Source organism: Mugil cephalus, chromosome 16, assembly GCF_022458985.1.
Source record: "Mugil cephalus isolate CIBA_MC_2020 chromosome 16, CIBA_Mcephalus_1.1, whole genome shotgun sequence".
NCBI classification, from domain to species: Eukaryota; Metazoa; Chordata; class Actinopteri; order Mugiliformes; family Mugilidae; genus Mugil; species Mugil cephalus.
In genome coordinates this window covers 22068911-22087820 of record NC_061785.1, presented here as the reverse complement: position 1 = coordinate 22087820, position 18910 = coordinate 22068911, and positions in this window count along the sequence as shown.

The following is an 18910-nucleotide window of genomic DNA, read 5'->3' as shown; positions in this document are numbered from 1 at the left end:
GACTATGAAAATTGCAGCCATTGCCACCAAGAGGTTATGCTGCCGAGTGAAAAACAAATCCTAAATCCCATTCTGAAATGGGGAGTGTGGTGAAGAAATCACCAGTATGCTGAGTTAGTTGTTAAACCAGGTTTGCTTCAGGGCAGCCCAATGTGAAGTCAGCCAAATGTCAACATACTGGGATTGTTACAGTTGCCCTGACTCCCCTTCCCACTGGAGAGGATTGTTGTTCAGCAGATCTAGAAATTTTTTGAAATTATGTTTTGGTGTATGGGCCACTTTGACACAGCAGTGTATTATGTTTGGTGACAAACTGAGTTTATTTGTCTTTCTTTCCTTCAAAACCAGCACCCAGCCACTGGCTAGAAGTCTTTGGACAAAAATGGAGTGAAATGTTAGAGAAAGAGGAAAAGAGAAAGGATAATGACAAGCACACACACTTTCTATCCAACTCCACTTAACTCACTGTGAATATTTTGGGGAGGCTGGGGCTCAGGTAGAGTGGGTTGTATGTGAACCAGAAACACTGTGGTCACATGCTGAACTGTCCTTCAACACGCTCTTAAACGATCGTCTGAAAAGGAAAAGGCATCAGAAGCAATGTCTATTCATTAGTAATGAAAGCCTTTTAAAATATTCTGTCCTTGTAGCTGTTAACTAATTAAAACATAAATAAATCTAAGAATTTACAAATTAAATATATAAGTATTTAATATGAGTACATGAGCGTGATTCTGTGTTAAATATTGATGCAGTCATATTAATGTATAAGATGTGTGGTTAAGTATTTCCTTGTTTACCACCTGTGTCTTTCTTTACTTTTATTAGCAGAGATCACAGTTCATATGGAAACTTGGAGATATCAAATAGGACAGATCAGTTCTGAAGGTCTGAACAGGCGCTTTGGGACCTTGTATGTCAGATACTTGTATGTACTCACAGCATGGTTCCTAACATTTGACAATGTTGTGCGAATAAGAAAGTTGGCCATATCTTGATCAAATATAAACCAAATGTTCGCCACAGTAGTACTGGAAGCCAGGGTAATGCAATTGAAAGTCGCTGTTTTCATACCAATCTATAGTTGTGGTATAAAAGGACATCAGATGTTTGTAGACTGTTTGAATTTAGCAAGAGTTATAGTAGTTTGGATGCTGCTTTTTCAAGAAGTGCGCCTCACTTTGAACAGTGTGCATGTACTCTTGAGTTTGGTGTAAGTTTATACAAAATAAGATAAAAATAAGAATTAGTTTTTTTTTGTTTTTTGTTTTTTTAAAAAAAGGATGACAGTACTTATTACAAAGGTAACAGAAATATTACTGAGCCTGACCTAAAAAATTGCCTTTGGTATGTGAATTTTACATCATTATGATTTCCCACATTCTTCTATTTATCCTGCTCTCATGGCACAGCTCTGATGTGCCTTGGCTTTTTTATCCACACAATCACACCACCTGCAGTCACTTCATTTATGAATTTCATCCACTCTGTTTGAACACGAAAATCGTACATGATCAATGTGACGTCTGAGTGATGATTTTTCTTCCAGTAAGTATGTATTTCCAGAGCTGATGTTAATAAAGGAGACTGCTTCCTGCGACACGAGACATTCATTTCTACTTCAGTGTTTATGTGCTACGTCTAAAGCAAAGTCTCCCCTTTACATTCAGTACATAAATTAGTAATAACACCCTATGAAAGGAATTATTTTATAATCGCCTTTTCTCAGACATGAAACGATTTGCTCAAACAACTGTTAAATGCTGACTATTTTAAGATCAGTTCTTTTTAATGAATGGGTTGATCTCTACCTTGGTCTCATTATTGATGAGGACATTAATATTGCAGGCACTGTTGCCAGCATGATTTACACCAGGTGTTTAAAGAGAGATAAATTAGATTTAAAAAGATTGCTTTATAGACAATTCGTAAGGAGAAATGATCGATCCTCACTGCGCCCTAACATAAATCTGCCAGTAGTATTTCTGTTTGGAGCCTGGTGTAACAGATTACAGCTCTGGCAGCTTTGACACCACTCCAACCGGCAGATAGAGTTCCTGCTGAGAGGAGGATACAGATACAAATGTGTTTGACATTTTGTCAGTTATCGATTGTGGATTGCGAGAGAGGGGAAGGAAATGGAGTCCTGGTGAGAGGTCTGACGTCAAATGTGGAGGCAAGGCCACATGACGTCACCGGGCCCTTGATACATCTCTGGCTAAACCCAAAAGGGACATTTCTGATTGAGGGTGAGTGTGATAAGCTGGTGGTGGTTGCGGTTGTGGTGGGGGTGTTGTGTGAGGAAAGATGGGAGAGGGATTGGGGTGCAACACATCATAGTAGACACTTTGTATAGACTTTGAGAGTCCACTTGGGGGGTGCAAAAACACAAAAAAATGACTTGTTATTGTAATCAGAGGGAGCAGCAGGTAGGTGCATGAGTAAGCCTGGCTCCCTGTAAGCATAACTTGACATTTTGTCCATTTATTTTTCTTTTCATCAAAAAGTTTTTCTAAAAATGGATGTAACAAGAATAATTTCTTTTGAATATTAATAGATTTGCCAAATAAAAAGACAAAACAACAAGTCTACCATGCACTAGGGAAAGAAAGGTCAATGGTATTAGCAAAGCCTTCGAAAGCCTTTTTTTATTTCCAGCCACAGAAAAACAAAGGACACGACAGTTAGCTTTTTCTTATATATCTCATTTTATCTGGAAATGAATCCTTTCAGGTAGTTTTACTTTCTGTCCTATATATATATATACATGCCTACACCTTTGTCTTTTAAACCTCCCTTGCCTTGAATCTTTCGTCTGCGTGGCCGTCCCCTCATTAGACTCACCTCGTGATCCCATCAGCCCCTTGTGTGGGTCTCTATACATCCAATCAGGCATGTCATCGTGGCTGCTAATGTGTGAAATGAATAACAGTATTTAACTTAGTAACAGGACACCTGTCAGCGTCTGGGATATATTAGGCAACAAGTCACCAGTTTGTCCTCAAAGGTGATGTTAGAAGCAGGAAAAGTGGAAGGGCTTTCCTGGCTTTTATAATGCTCAACTTGTAATGGATAGATGACCAGTGTAAGAGAATCTCTGCAGCTCCTGTGGATTGTTCCTGGTCTGCAGAGATCAGTAGGAATCAAAAGTGGTCTGAGGAAAGTGCTGGTGAATCCAGACTAAAGGGTCCTGCAGGGTATGCAGGAAAATCCCAAAACAGGTGAAGACCAAAAACAAAGACAAGAACTGAGGAACACAAAGAACGGGGGGAAAAAAGAATGGGAAACATCATAGATGACCTGACAGAGCTCAAAAGCAAGGCAGGGTTATATACAGACTCACAAACACGGGCTGATAGCATAATGAGAGACAGTGGAGACCGATGAGTGAGGGGGCATGTAGACAAAAGACACAAGGCAAGAAAGAGGCTTAAAATCCAACAAGGTTATAGAAAACATTCAAAAGTATGACAGAAAGAGAAGCAGCGAAACTGCGACAGGTTCATTGAATGTCGGGGCTCATTGATGCTCATAGGGAGCGAAGGATAGCCCGTATTGTCTGATCCAAGAGACAAGCTGCTGTAGCTCAAATTGCTGAAAGGGTATGTGCTGTGTCTGATAGAAAGATTTCACAATGCACAGTCAAATTGTGGTTTGTTGCATATGGGGCATGGTACCCATGCTGATCCCTGTACCCTGCTGAGTGCACCAACAATGGGCTTGTGGGTGTCAAAGCTGGACCATGGAGCAATGGAAGAAGGTGACCTGGTCTGATGGATGATGATTTGACATCATGTGACTGGCCAAGTGCGTGTGCATTGCTCACCTAACACATAGCACCAGAACCAGTGCTAGTGCTAGTGCTAGTTATATTTAATCCTCTGTATTAGGGCTGGGCTCTTAACTGAGATTGTTCATCTTGACTGGAGCATTCCGCCACACTTCCACTAGGGAAGGAAGCGTCATAGAGCGCTTCACTTGCACAAGCATGGCCCTCGCAAAGAGCAGACCTCTCAGTTGTCTTGCTCCCTAGCTGATGCCTCCTCTGTTAAGAGGACATCCCTGCTGTCCAAGAGTGACATCCATGGTTTTCCTGTGCACCTCCTGTTCCCCTTTCTAGTTCTGGTGGGGCAGCATCTGCGTGCGTTTGCTCCCACTGCGGAATAGGAAGACGATATCTAATGCAGATACCTAATCAAACAGTCAAAATTCTGATTTATTAGCTGCCTCACACCTGCTGCTATAAACTAATAAGTATTTTTTCCATCATACATTTGAAACTTGGGAATCTGGGCAATCTCACAAGTGTGCATTATGCTTGAAAATGTTATATGATGTCTAGTATTCCAAACAGATCATATTTGGTAATGTTTATAGTTACAAGAAGAGTGTTTTAATATATGCCTAATCTACTTTATGTAAGTGGGTCATTAATGGCCTGTGGTATGTAGGATAAAAACAACACCCACAGGTAATCACTGTTGCCATGTAACTAACTACCTCATACTAAGAGCAGATGCCAACTGCAAATGTGCAGCTATCCTGCATTCAGTGCCTCCTTTGAAATTCACCCAGATAATATGTATTTTATTTGGGCTGAATAAAGAAAAAAAGATGAAAGAATAAACAGTAGATAGTCACTTAACAAGTCACTGACCGAGGCAACCTCTGCCCTTTTATTCTTTTATCTCTACAAAACATTAAATAGAAACAAGAATCTTTTCATCTTTGCAAAAAAGAAAAAAATGTTTTTTATAATTTTAGTGACTTGACAGAGAGGGAATGGTCAGAGACACAAGAGGAAGGGGGTTGGAGAGTGATGAAGACTTCCTTAAGTGATTAAAACGCCAAACTCTCCATGGGAGTGCGCACCCTCTAACAGTGCCAACAGCCATGGAACAGTAATTCGCTTTCTGCTGAAAAGAAGCGTAATTGGTCATTTTCAAAATCATTTTAATTATTTAAACATGATTTCTGCCCCAAAAGAGATAATATCAGCCTCTTAAAAACAAGAGTGAAATCCAATTTTCACCTCGGCCCACTGGGAGAGGGAGGATAAGACGCAGGCTTTGTTATTAAAAGTAGAGCTGGCCTCATTTCACCACAGGATGAACCCTGGGATGGCAGAGAGGCGGACCGTTCTGGCCTTGTTGTCATTTGTCATGTGGAGTGCTCTCTGGGGGGGAATTGGGTTGAGAGGGCCTGTGCTTCATGGTTACATCTGCTGGTGAAATTATTGTTGTGTTGTGCTGTTTTTCTTTTCTTTTTTATTATTAAGAAAGGAAAACACAACTAACATGAGGTTTCTTTTAATTTGTCTACTGCATGGGTCCAAAATAGAAAGTTCATATAGTGTCTCTGCACCAGTGATGTGAATACAATATGTTTATAGCAATGTGCAAAATCAGTGTGCATTGCTAGTGAGATGTTCTGTGTGTATACCTATTAGCATTATTATGGGATATGTAAACCCAATAAATAACACAGACTGAAGCCAACATTGTTTTTGGTTAGTGACAGACAAGGTCAGTGATCTGAGTCTAATGAATAATTGAATAAACATGATGCAAAATTGCACAGCGCTATTAAAAGTCTGATCAGACTTGACTGAAGTCTCCTCTGTATGTGAACTTCAGACATTCAGGCAACACCACCAGAAATAATTAGAGTCTGAAGTTAATATGCAGATGTGACAAGTCTTTTATTTTTTCTAGCTTCTGACTATAAATTGTGCTCCTCTCATTTTGCAATTACAATCTTCCATATGCACATTTTCCTGTTTTATCTCTCCCTGGTGACTCCCTAAGAAGGGACACTATTTTGAGAAGTTCAAAATAACACATTGTCCCTCTGACAAATGAAAAGCTGAAAAATAAAACACACCCACATGGAAATGAATACACGGAGGTATTTTGCTACCATAGCCTTATTTATCGTTGTGCTTAAAGGGTTAAAATGTGGATACAGAACCTATGCACTGACACTATTTTCCTGGGGATAGAGGAGATGCCATCATGCAAGTTTGGTGCCAGAGTCTCCGCAGTGCAGTCCAAGAGTGGAGCCACGTGGAGGTTGCGTTTTCATCCATCCAATCAATACTACTACACTACCACCATACTACTATACACTGTACTTATTTTTTCCCCAACTCTCACAGTCCCAAAGGGCCACTTTACGGAATGGTTGGCATGGCAACGGGTAGTCATTGTGACGTCACATTCTCTCTCTATAATGTAAATAACTAACTAAAGCAAAAACTGCCTATAATGACAGAAACCATCCTTGAAAAAATGAATATTTCTCAAGTACTTTAGTGTTTTAGTTTGGCAAGTCCCATCCAGTAATAGAGAGTATGCACGTAACATCACAGCAAGAAGATGTCTCCGTGGTTACAGCCACTCAGTGGAAAAAACTGAGAGTTGAGCCTGGAGATTAGCAGCGTTAGTTTGAACCACAGGTTTTAATGTCTAAATTGTAAAATTAATTTTAAAAAATTTTGAAGAGAAAAAAAAAGTGGATCGATGCATTACGAAGGAACAACTGGAATCCAGGCACAGAAACCTGGTGTTGTGGTTCACATATGATGAAGTCATACCTTAAGTTACTTGTTAAGTTCTGGAGGGCTGTCAGATATGTTTTTGTTGTTTTGGCATAGTTAAAGCCCACAGTGATTATTTCTGCTTCAACAATAAACAGAATATTTGTGATCACTCCTTGTCATCCTTTTAACATCTGGTCAGATGCTTCAGTATTATGTGGCTAACATTACTTCTCATTAAAGCTCTTAGCATTATCATCTTTTATTTAGCTACATTTATCATAACTGAAATGACCTTCTAACTAAACTATCTGAAACTGGGACTAATCCACTTTTTCAAATAAAACGGTACTCTAGTACAAAGCCATTGCAGCTGTGTTGTATAAAGTACCAAAGGGTCATACTATGAGTATTTCCCAGCATTGAAATCAGGTCCATATAAATATCAGGATAACTGATCTATCCTAGTGTTTCTGTGGCCACATGTCAATGTTCATGGACCATTTGTTATTTGGTGGTTCACATGGATGGTTTTGTCATTCAGGGGGGTGTGGCCCTATACAGAAGTGGCATCAATGCATACATCCACATGGAGGTGGTTGAGCGTATGACTGCAGCCAATAACCAGGGCGAGCTCTACTTGCTTTGGCTTCCATCTTTATACAGTCTACGGGTTAAAACAGATGATTAGTTTAGGTTTGAATGGTTAAACAAAATATTAACTTTGGTGTTGAAGAATTTTGTTTGTTTGTTGAACTAGAAATCTAAACATTTTCATGGTATTACTGCATCCCTGTTGATTTTGTAATATCACTAGACACTGTTATTGCTAATCTTTGTGAACTATATAGTTGCCTAGCTGACATTAGTTAGTTTGCTGACATATTGACATCTGTCACAGAACATTTATGCAGTTTTATCCCACAAGTGAAGCAATATGTAACCACAATATAAATCATTTATTGCTGCAACTATGGTGCAACATAAAATAATGACGAATCCATTCTTAGAATAACCTGTGTGACAAGTCAAAATGTGACGGTCTGGTGATCTTTAGCTTGGATTAGTGCTGTTTTGTAGATCATTGTCTATATACAATAGAGTACATACATGTAATAAAATACAGTTGTTCCTCAGCCCATGTTATTACTTCATGAAGCTAAACATTCTGTTTAACTTGAACAGAGAACTGTATTGCACAGCTGGCATTTTCTTTAGCCTCTTGAACTGTTCTGTTGCTTTTCCTGTGCAGTCTTTTTCACAAGTCAGTACACAGACCTCATCTTGGCACTCAAAACTCAACTAATGTTTTTACAGTATATCGATTCAAAAAACATCTCTCAAGCAATAAGCACAAAAGTGGGGATTTGGGTATTTTCTTTTACCATTAACCAAATATGTGATATCACTTGTGCAGCTTTGAGAAATATTTTTAGAACAGGCTCCCTGAAACTGATGGATAATATCCATTTTGGTTGGTGCCTGAAAAAACAGGGATCATTAATTACTCTGCATTCCTTTGCAGCTCTCCCAGCGCATTGTGGAATGTAATGCACATACCGAGTTTAATCTATGCAAAATATATTTCTTTACTACTGCTATTCTGCAGTTATGTTAATTAAGTCTTTTCTCAAAGTGTGCATAATGGGTGATATCGGCTATGCTTATGATCATCACACTGATCTCATGTCATTACACTAATGACTGTCTTGTCTATGAAAGCTTATTTTAACCACTATACATACATGAACAGTACCAGTCAAAGGTCTGACCACAATGTCTCATTCAGTAGTTGTTCTTTATTTTTTTTATTATTTTCTACATTACAGATTAGTAATAGGGGTCTCACAATTTTAGATATTCTAAAGTTGAATGTTATGTGATGAAAGTCAAATCAAAACACAGACTTGTCGCTGATGATGTCACTAATAACAGACAGTACCAAGTCAGGCTTTGTAACAAAAAAAAGTTTATTCTTGACCTGAATACATAAGCCTTGAACAGTCAAAGCATACGCAACATACTATGTGCTGCAGATATGTATGACCTGTATAAATGACATTGCGCTTGATACTATTCCAGAGCATGTTCTGGGATAATGTAAATAAATAAATAAATACTCCGGCATATCTGAGAAGCCTTTTCTGTTTACAGCAATTAAATGTTGAACAACTTGAAATTAACCAGCTAATTGTTGATTTGCAGCCTCCTTCTCTCTGTTACCGTAGGGTGTTGTTAATTGACTGCCCCTGCTAGCGTTAATGAATGATGGGTTTCATCTTTAGTGAAGTATATACACACACGATTAGCTCCTGCCAATTTGCTGCAACGACCCACTGGGCTCCCGATAGTGGGCAAACTCACTAGTTGACTTTACAGCAGTAAAGTCGACTACAAGTCGACTGCATCGCCTACTATGTACCAGTCCTTCCTTCCTCCGCACAACACACATTTTATAGTTGCAGGGTTGGTGGACACTTCTCTACAGTGAATGACTGCTGTTCTAATCCATATTATAGCAAGAAGCACTCAACTAAGTAAAGAGAAACAACAGTCCATCAGTACTTTAAGCCACGAAGGTCAGTCAGTTCAGAAATACAAGAAGCTGAAATTCCTCAAGAGCAGCTGTGAATGTATTTTGAAGTGCAGTCCCAAAAATCATCAAACACTATGATCAAAATGGCTCATGAGGACCACCCCTGAAAAGACAGACCAAGATTTAGCTCTGCTGCAGGTGAGGAGTTCATTAGAGTTTCCAGGACCTCAGATTAGAGGCCACATTAATATGTCTAATATGTCATTAATAGGTCAAGTAGCAGACACATCTCTACATGAACAGTTCGGAGGGGATGACTCAGACCCTCATGGTCGAAATGCTGCAGGGAAGCCATTACTGAGGTCATCATTACTCATTACTGGTCGCAGAAACACAAGGAATCAGAATAAGGCAACTGGGACTCTGGACTTCAGTCTGATGAGATTTTTGTGTGGTTCCCACCATGAAGCATGGAGGAGGAGGTGTGGTGGTGTTGGGTGTGCTTTGCTAGTAACACTGCTGGTGGACTGGACTGACCATGCTAGGGCACTTAATAAGAAAGGCCAGAGGAGACGTCATCTACTAAGATATGGTCCTTTGAAATGCAGAGATCATGACTGAGGTCCTTTGCTCCAACCATATCATATAGAGTGGTCTGGGCTGGAGCAGCAACATCTCAGTGGCAGACGAGAAGAGACTGAACAGACTGGTGAAGAAGGCCAGCTCTGTCCTGGGCTGCCCTGTTGATCCTGTGGAGGTGGTGGGTGATCAGAGGATGGAAGCAAAGCTGTGAATGTTGATGGAAAGGCAATACCCCCCTCCACAGTGCTGTAACAGCACTGGGCACACTTCAGCAGTCGACTGCTTCACCCACTCTGTGTGAAGGAGTGTTATCTCAGGTCCTTCCTTCCTGCTGCTGTGAGGCCGTACAACCAAGCCTGCACTCGGGAGAACACACATGTAGAACTACTGTTGATTTAATTTTCTGTTTTTGGATTTATTGCACTGTCCTTAACCATATATTGCTGTAACGTGGCACTGAAATCAATTCTGAAGAAAATTACAGAACCAAAGTAATTTAAAAATATTAGAAAAAGGGTAACAGTATGGATGTTTTAATTACCTGAAGGCCATTAACTGCTGAGAAGAATGGCAGAAAAAATTACTTAGATCATAGTATAAGAAAGTATCCACATAGGTATAAGAAATTCTCAAAATTATGAGAGAAATATTATAAATAGTTAACATATGGAGATCTTGGGGAACATTTTTGACTGAGCAACACAAATAATTAACTAACTTGTGTCTTTCCGGACGGACCTTGTTAGCTGTAGATTTTATTCTCACTAGATTCCATGTATTCTCCCAACCTGGGCCCAATGCTGCACGCACTGATTGACACATGCTCATTTTGAAACCCTCACATTCGCTGATGTGCAGTACACTTTGCCACACAATCCTCTCCTCCCGGCATTGTCATTTTTTCGCCTGTCTTGTTTTCTGTCGATACCCATCAGTCTTTATGGAAAGAGAGGGCTGCTCTCTTCACTCGCTGATGTGGCAGTGGGGTATCTGTAAAGAGACATCCACCTTTACCAAGGACAAATCAAATATCACGTATCTGTGTTTTTAAACAGAGTGCAACCCAAAGAAGCAAATTGTTCCAAGGAGAGTTTATAAAGTTAACATTTCTACTTGCTACATGCACATTAAACCGCTGATGGTGGCTACCCTATAAAAGCTTTTTTAATATGAAATATTTAGCCTGCAGGCTATGGTGAGTGCTTGTTATATTACAGAGGAACTCTACATTCGTGTTGCTCCTCATTGCATCACTGTTGCTTTTTGTTGCTCTCATCAGACACTAATCCATAGATCAATAGCGTGTGATGAGCCTGCTAATTAGAGCAGTCCAATATTTAAACTAAGGAGCAACAACCGATAAAGCCATCGTTTGATGGCCGACGACTGCGCTGATTATCTTCACAATCGTCCATCTAAAATGCGCAAAGGTTTTTATTTTTAATGTTATTCTGTGGTCAACATTAACATTGCAAGATAACACAGTAAATAAATTCATCCATGTGTCCATATCAGATAATTGACTATCATAATCTATGATCACATTCTGAGCAGACACTTAATAGATCAAGCACTGATGGAATTTACTATACACTCACCCCTGCATTTTAAAGCCTTTATTTACTGGATAGTTACAATGAAACTGTCCTCTTTTCTATGATCTCGCAGGTTTGAAGATTTTTATAGGATTATAGACGTTGTCTCCCATCAGTTACACTGAAAGAAAGGGCAATCATTGTAACCGGGGCAGCTGCACACCCCTGACAATGCGACAACACCACTCTGGGACTTTCACCCAGAGAATGCCACACTGAATACAGGTTCTTATATTTTAAGGAAAAAAGAGCAGAGAGGTGAACTTCTAGTTTTGAACAATTTTCACATTAGTTAAATAGCAGAAAGACTTAGCTTAAAAATAAGGCTATACCGTTACAAAAATATCATCTCTATATGCTAAAATAGCAGCACAGGGTGACTGTCAGAGAGGCCTACAGGAGTGGGGGAGTGAAGGGGAGAGGGGGCCACCACCACCAGAAGGGAGATCACACACATAAAGCAAAGCAAAAGACACACAACAAATTTTAAGCATGCAAATAAAACTGAAGTGAGGAAACCCTCCACCTAGTGAGCCACCACCTGCACACCTGTGACCAGCCCACCTGTACTGGCATTGAGAGAACCCCAGAATAGGACTAACTCAAAGTTGTTTTACAAAAACAAAACGCTAAATGAAACAAGGTAACCATGAATACACAAAATATATTTTCAAAGGGGCAAAAACAGCAGTGACTAGAGCTCAGCTACAGCACCAGGGGCTCACGTCACTTCCCCGCTCCTGGGAGATGCACATTATACAGCGACACATCCTCACATGACGAGTGCTTCACAGACAGAGGGAGGGACTGGTCCCCTTTAGTGGCCAGTCCAGCACCTTTACAGATGCAAGGGAAGTACTAAGTGCATGTGCCACAAATATCTTTAACAGAAAGACAAAAAGCATACCTTCGACTAGACATTGTCATTCATGAAGCGAATGTAGGGTCGGGAGAGCAAGATGCAAAAGGAGGTTATAGCCTCGCTTGGTGGGAATCACTGATTTGAGGGGGCGTGGCCGAACAGGCAGAGGAGGGAGGGGGAGCTCTACCCATCACATCAGCATGAATGATTACAACACGTTTCCTTGTGTTCTCAAAACAATCCAAGCAAATGGACCAAATGCAGGAAGCTCCAATGAACCCATACCTTAACGACTGGTTACAGCTGCCTATTGTGAATAAAAGCTTCACAGAAAGGTCAACACTTCAACAACACTTGCAATATATAGTGATCAGGCATAACATTATGACCACTTACAGGAGAAGTACATTTTTTTTGTGATCAAATTTTTATTTTATTTTAAGAATAAATATAGATATGAATATGCATGTTATAAAAATAAAGCAACAATATACATTTATATACATATCCATACATATTCATATATACAGATATATGAACAAACAACTAAAGAAAAAATAATAAATAAAAAAGGAGCAGAAGAGAGAAAAAAAAAACACACACACAAATATAACCCACCCACCCCCTGAATCCAGACCTTCCGATCTCAGTCGCATTACTCCTGAAACCCACGGAGGATAGTTAGGAGTGAATGCCAAGCCTATTGCTGACTCTTTCGCTCTGGGACTCTAGCAGTCAACAACTCCAAATGTCCAAACAATGTCCACATATGTTAACACCCATGCTCGAAAAGAGAGTAGAAGTACATAACTTTGAAGATCTTGAGATAATTCAGTGTTATGCTGGGAAATGTTTGGACCTGACTTTCATGTGTATGTTACTTAGACATGTACCACCCACCTAGACCAGACCAGACACCCCCACCACAGAAATGATAGCAGCAGCCATCCCCAGCAGGGTGCAGTCTGACACAGACACACACACAGAAACTGATCCCAAACTGACCAAGTATCTGTGGGATGACCCACAGAGGCCCGTCCCCTCAACCCAAAGACCGCAACTAACCAACTAACAGGACACCCTCAGAAGGCCCATGTCCGTTCTCTGTTGACCCTGTTTTGGAGGTGCAAGAGAGGCCCACACAATATTAGGAAGATTGTTAGGTCATAATGTAATGTCTGATGTAATGTATGGAGCAATTTTTTTTTAGAAACACACATGTTATGTGGTGTTCATCAACTGTAAAAACACTTCCTTCACACCAAGGCTAAGACAATCATTCAGAAGAAGCAGACTATCAACAGGTAATGAGGTAATTGACGAACTCCCAATTTGAACAAGAACAACTATGTAAAGTGGACCAAAAAGCGAACTATCAGAAAAGAGACAGCTTACTATATAAGAGACAGTTTTCTTGCAACGTCAACAACTGACTCAATGATTTATGATAACTTGCAGTGAGTCTTTTACAGCGCTGTGAAGGAAATCTGGCCCACTCATCTTTGCAGGATTGTTGTAATCCAGCCACATTAGAGGGTTTTCCAGCATGAACCACCTTTTTAAGGTCCTACATTTGCATCTCAATAGGATTCAGGTCAGGACTTGACTAGGTCACTCCAAAGGACTTGCTGGTGTTTTTGGATCACTGTCCTGCTGCAGAACCCAAGTTCACTTCAGCTTGAGATCATGAACAGATGGCTGGATACTGGACATTCTCCTTCAGGATTTTTGGTAGACAGCAGAATTCATGGTTCCATTTATCATAGCAAGTCTTCCAGCTCCTCAAGCGGCAAAACAGCCTCAGTCCATCACACCAGATTTTACTGTTGGTGTGATGTTCTTATTCTGAAATGCTGCGTTACTTTTACACCAGATGTAATGAGACACACACCTTCAAAAAAGTTTAACTTTTGTCTCATCAGTCCATAAAGTATTTTCCCAAAAGTCCTGGGGGTCATCAAGATGCTTTCTGGCAAAACTGAGATGAGTCTTTATGTTCTTTTTGCTCAGCAGTGGTTTTGGTCTTGGATGCACACCATTTTAGCCCAGTCTCTTTCTTACCTCCTCCACCTCCTCTTATTTGCCTGTATGTGTGTCGAAAGGGGTTCATCCCTATGTTCCCCATGTTGTATGTTCCCCGCTTTGTATGTGACATAGGAACATAAGACCCTTTTTTAAAAAAGGTTTAGGGACCCAGGGAACATAGGTACGCTCCCTGTGGAAAGCTTTCTTATGGTGGAGTCATGAACATTGACCTTAACTGAGGCAAGTGAGGCCTGCAGTTTTTTGAATGTTGTTGTGGGGTCTTTTGTGACCTCTTGAACGAGTTGTCTATGAGCTCTTGGGGTAATTTTGATTGGCCGCCACGCCTGGGAATGTTCACTTCTGTTCCATGTTTTCACCATTTGTGGATAATGTGTACAATGGCACTTTTGTAATGAATGTAATGCTTTAAAAACCTTCATCATATCCTATCATAGTAAAGAACACCATTAATTCCAGAAAAGCTCAGGCTGGATTTCTTCTAAAATGCATTGTGTCTTAAATTACCTACTGCAGTTTGATTTCTTGTCAACGTGTGCCTGTTCTCCCAGATGTGGCCACTCTACAAGGGATACTGTTGTTGGTTACATACTGTAATACTCTGAGTTTCCTCTATTACTGCTTTGTATTATTATAAAGATTTATTTCCCTCACCTCTTTCTAGACTGTTATTATTTTTTTTGGACATTTTACTGGAAACTTTTACTTTTCTTTATTGTTCAGGGACCAAAAAGAAACATTACCTCTTCTACCTCGTCCTGACTATTACGGCCGCGCTCAAATTAGGTTGCCCTGCTTCCCTAGTGGTCACGCCATGGACAATAACATGATCTATGACTGTTGCTCTAATTCCATCTGAAATTAAAACTCTTGTTTTCGCTCTTGGTCAGCTTCCTCTTCCCCCTCCTCCTCTTACACCACCTCTGGCATGCACTCCACTTCCTCCTCTGTTGTTGTGTTCCATTAGTCAATCAAACCTCCACTCACCTATGCCCACGTAGATATGAACTAGCTTTTTGTCCCATTTACTGTTTCTCTCCAACCAATTGACAAAACAGGAAGTTGTTGTGGGCAGTTGATGGCCTCTATGTGTTAGTTCTTTTTAACCTTTGTGGCCTGTGGGTGTCATTTTCCAACAGAAGTGTATTTTGAATGTGTTTCGAGTTTTGCCAAAAAAGTAAATGAGATCTGCAAATTGCATTTAACTAGTTGAGTCTGTTTAAGGTTTTGTGACACTGATTCACTAAAGTGGTTCAAGGATCTGAGGCCTGTCCCATTAACAAACACATATGGACGAGTTCTTACCTTGAAAGTGTCATGGGGCGTTTTAGAGTGTATACCGGTTTCCATGATTTTATATTGTTGTTGTGTTTGGGGCAGGAAAGAGAGTGTAGGGAACGTGGGGGATGGGAGACCACAGCCACAAGAGGAGAGAAACAGTAAGACGGAAAGGTGAGTGAGAGCCATGACAAGCATTAGGGTTAGCAACAACCCTGACATCAGTTAGCTACTGAGAGAAAATCCAGAGTGAGGAGCTCTGAAGAAGGGCTTGAATATCCTTTGGGACACTAGTAACACTGGCGTCAGTGGCCATTTTTTTTGCTGTCATGTAATGAACCTTTCTGTGTGCACAGATTCCCTGGGTTTGAGTGGGAAGACTGGTGGAAGACTGTGTAAGTGAGTCTTGCACCCACACTTTCATGCCCTCATTTTCCACATCCACACCCACCTCACGGAAGGGTTCTCCTCTTATTTACCTGTATGTGTGTGGAAAGGGGATCATCTCTATGTTCCCCGGGTTCTATGTTCCCCACTTTGTATGTGATAAAGGAACATAGGACCTGTTTTTTAAAAAAGGGTTAGGGTTGGGGACAGGGTTAGGGAGCATAGGTACACTCCCTGTGGAAAGCTACATTGTCATCCAACTCCTTTCAGGTTCTCATTCTTTTTGTCCCTTTGAGAAGCCAGGCCAATATTCCTGATGGTACAGTTTCACAAGAACAAAAGTGAGCATAATGTAAAGGCCATTTTACGCCCCCTTTGGACCCCCTGTAGTTTGCCCCCTGTACTTTGCAATGTAGTTTAAGGAATCAACTGCTTGTGAGAACTCCGGTATGACCAGGTTCAACAGGAAAAGACCCAGTGCACCAGAGGGTAAAATGAAGAACAGGAGACTGGAGTATACCACTACACCTAAAGCACTGACTGTACAGGAAAACACGCTTGAACTTGTCCTTGTCTCTGTCTTCTTCTTCTCTCTGCCCGAAGTTTTCGCCTAAATTCACCTTTATCCTATGCAAAGACATCTACTAAAGCACTGACTTGCTAGTCACTATTTCAATGTATGTTTATAATAATGAGACGGTGGTGAAAGGCTAAGGCTTTGCGAACATTTTTGGACTTTGAGCGCCAGGTTTTAATTATGTAAACCGTAAAGATTATGTGTATTAACATTGTGAAACAGTAGTATTAAAACACAGATCAGACATAACATCATGACCACCTCCATTTTGTAGATCTCTCTTGTGCCTCCAAAACAGTTGTGACTAATCAGAATCCTTCTGAGGGGCCTTCTGAGGAGACTTAGACTTAGACATACTTTAATAATCCATGATTGAAATTACTTTTTCACGGTAGCTTTGTTGTACATAAAAGCAAGCACTGTTAAAAACACAAGTTTTCTAGTTGATTTGGAGAACAGGTCAACACCTTGTGCTGTTCTTCATGTTTAGGTATGACTGCTGCTGTCAAGGAGTGTTATTGTTATGGGATGGAGGTGCCTGGTCTGGTCTAGGTGGGTGCTACATGTCTAAGTAACATCCACATAAGTAACCTCCAAAAGTTTCCCAGCAGAACAATGAATTGTCACAAGATGGTCAATGTTATTTACTTCTCCTATCAGTGGTTTTAATGTTATGACTGATTGTAACTATCGCTCCTTAAATATCGTCAGAAAAATCCTCAAAATTCTCTACTGCCTCACCATGATTATGGTGCACCTCATTTTTTAATCAGAACATTGGATTGGGACTCCAGGGGCTCTTGAACATAAGAGGCTAGCAACCTGATTACTCAGTCAATATCAAGTTGTCCAATCTCATGTCGTGATTGGAGAAGCCACTACAGATGACTTAGCTAGAACACCGGTGAGAAAATGAAGACATGGATGCTGACCTGTTGGAGTCAGCGGGAAGGGAAGTGCCAGGACAATCAAATGTGCAGCATTAATGAGGCCCTCAGTGGAGTTCTGAGCGACAGATAAGCGCTTCCTGTCCTCTCTCTCCATAGTGATGAGAGGTCTGTGGTTTCTAGCTGCTCGTCATGAAGCTCCCCATCTGTGCTCTTAGCGCTCTAAGAGACTGATGAGAAGCCGTCAAGATGAAGGCTGTGTTTTTGATTCTAATGAGTGATGAGTGTTCTTCGTAGAGGATGTGGGCGTGTTGATGCACTCCTTCTCTCATTCTTTTTATGAGAGAGTGCAACCTTGGGATCCAGCCATGAATCTAGTTACTATTTTGCTCAAGTGTGACTATGATAAACCAGGTGTGAGTACAGTATATTGACTTGAAGACAAAATGCTATTGTTAAACTCTGCACTGTATAATTTAGCGCACATTTAAAACACTTTTAAGTGACTTTTGACTTTAAAAAGCCACGTGGTATTAATAATCCATAGTCAGGAAGGAGCTCAGAGCTGAGGATTGCTGAAGACCAGGAGGCAGGAAAAGATGAGACCAACCTGTAGAAGGGACTAAGAGGCTTAGTTAAACCATTTTTTCAACAAGTTTGAGACGGCAGCTCTCCAGCACTTAACATCTAATTGAGTCTAAAGAAAGAAAAAAAAGAAAATGAAATTGCCACAGATATCCTCTGGTGATACTAATCCAATACAAACTGACATCTATGTAATTTTAGGTGTGCCTTGTTGCGCTCACTGCCCCCCCCCCCCCTTGCCTCTTCACTCTTTTCATTAAGAAGGCTGTGCATGCAATGCAACTATAAATGACAGTTTGGAAGGCTAATTGGGTACAAATTCAAGATGTCAGAGTAAGGGATGCAGACACATTCACACACAACAAGCAAACTCAATCCCACCAAAGAAGGAAAGAAGGAAAGGATGATGAGATGGATGCCATGTGTGGCAGAATGTCTCGATGTGTTGGGTCTTATTTATCGATGCACGTCAGTAAAGGTGGAAATCATTTAAATGCTGCCAAGTGGTTTCTAAAGTCTCCCCTGAAATACAATCATCAGTACAATCATATCATTTTGTGGTTTGTTTAGTGTAATGCATATATACATTAACCCAATTCTGCAGAGTTCTATAGTGTAGTGGATTACCTCTGACATGTAGCGGGGTGAAAGCAGACAGTAGCAGAGCCTTGACATCCTGGGATAACGGCAGTAAATCTGAATAAAACACAGTGTGCTTATCCTGTGCGAATGCTACACGCAACACATGTGTAGGAGGGTAAATTCTAAATCACATGACAGGCGTGAAAGCCTTCCCCCAAGGTCAGTTCGTCTGAGCTGGCGTAAACACAGCCATCGCAAATCACCAAAGCTGAGCCCAGTTAGACATGATACAAGCAAGCACTTGATGCTGATTCTGATGTATTTGGAACAGAAATTGTAGCAGAGCACAGTAGCCAGACTGGCTTTTGTCTTTGGTATAATTATTTTATTAGCCGAAGCGTCTGCGCGAAGAGTGCTCTCTCCTGGAGCTGCGTTGCTGCTTCTTCTGAGGTGTCTTT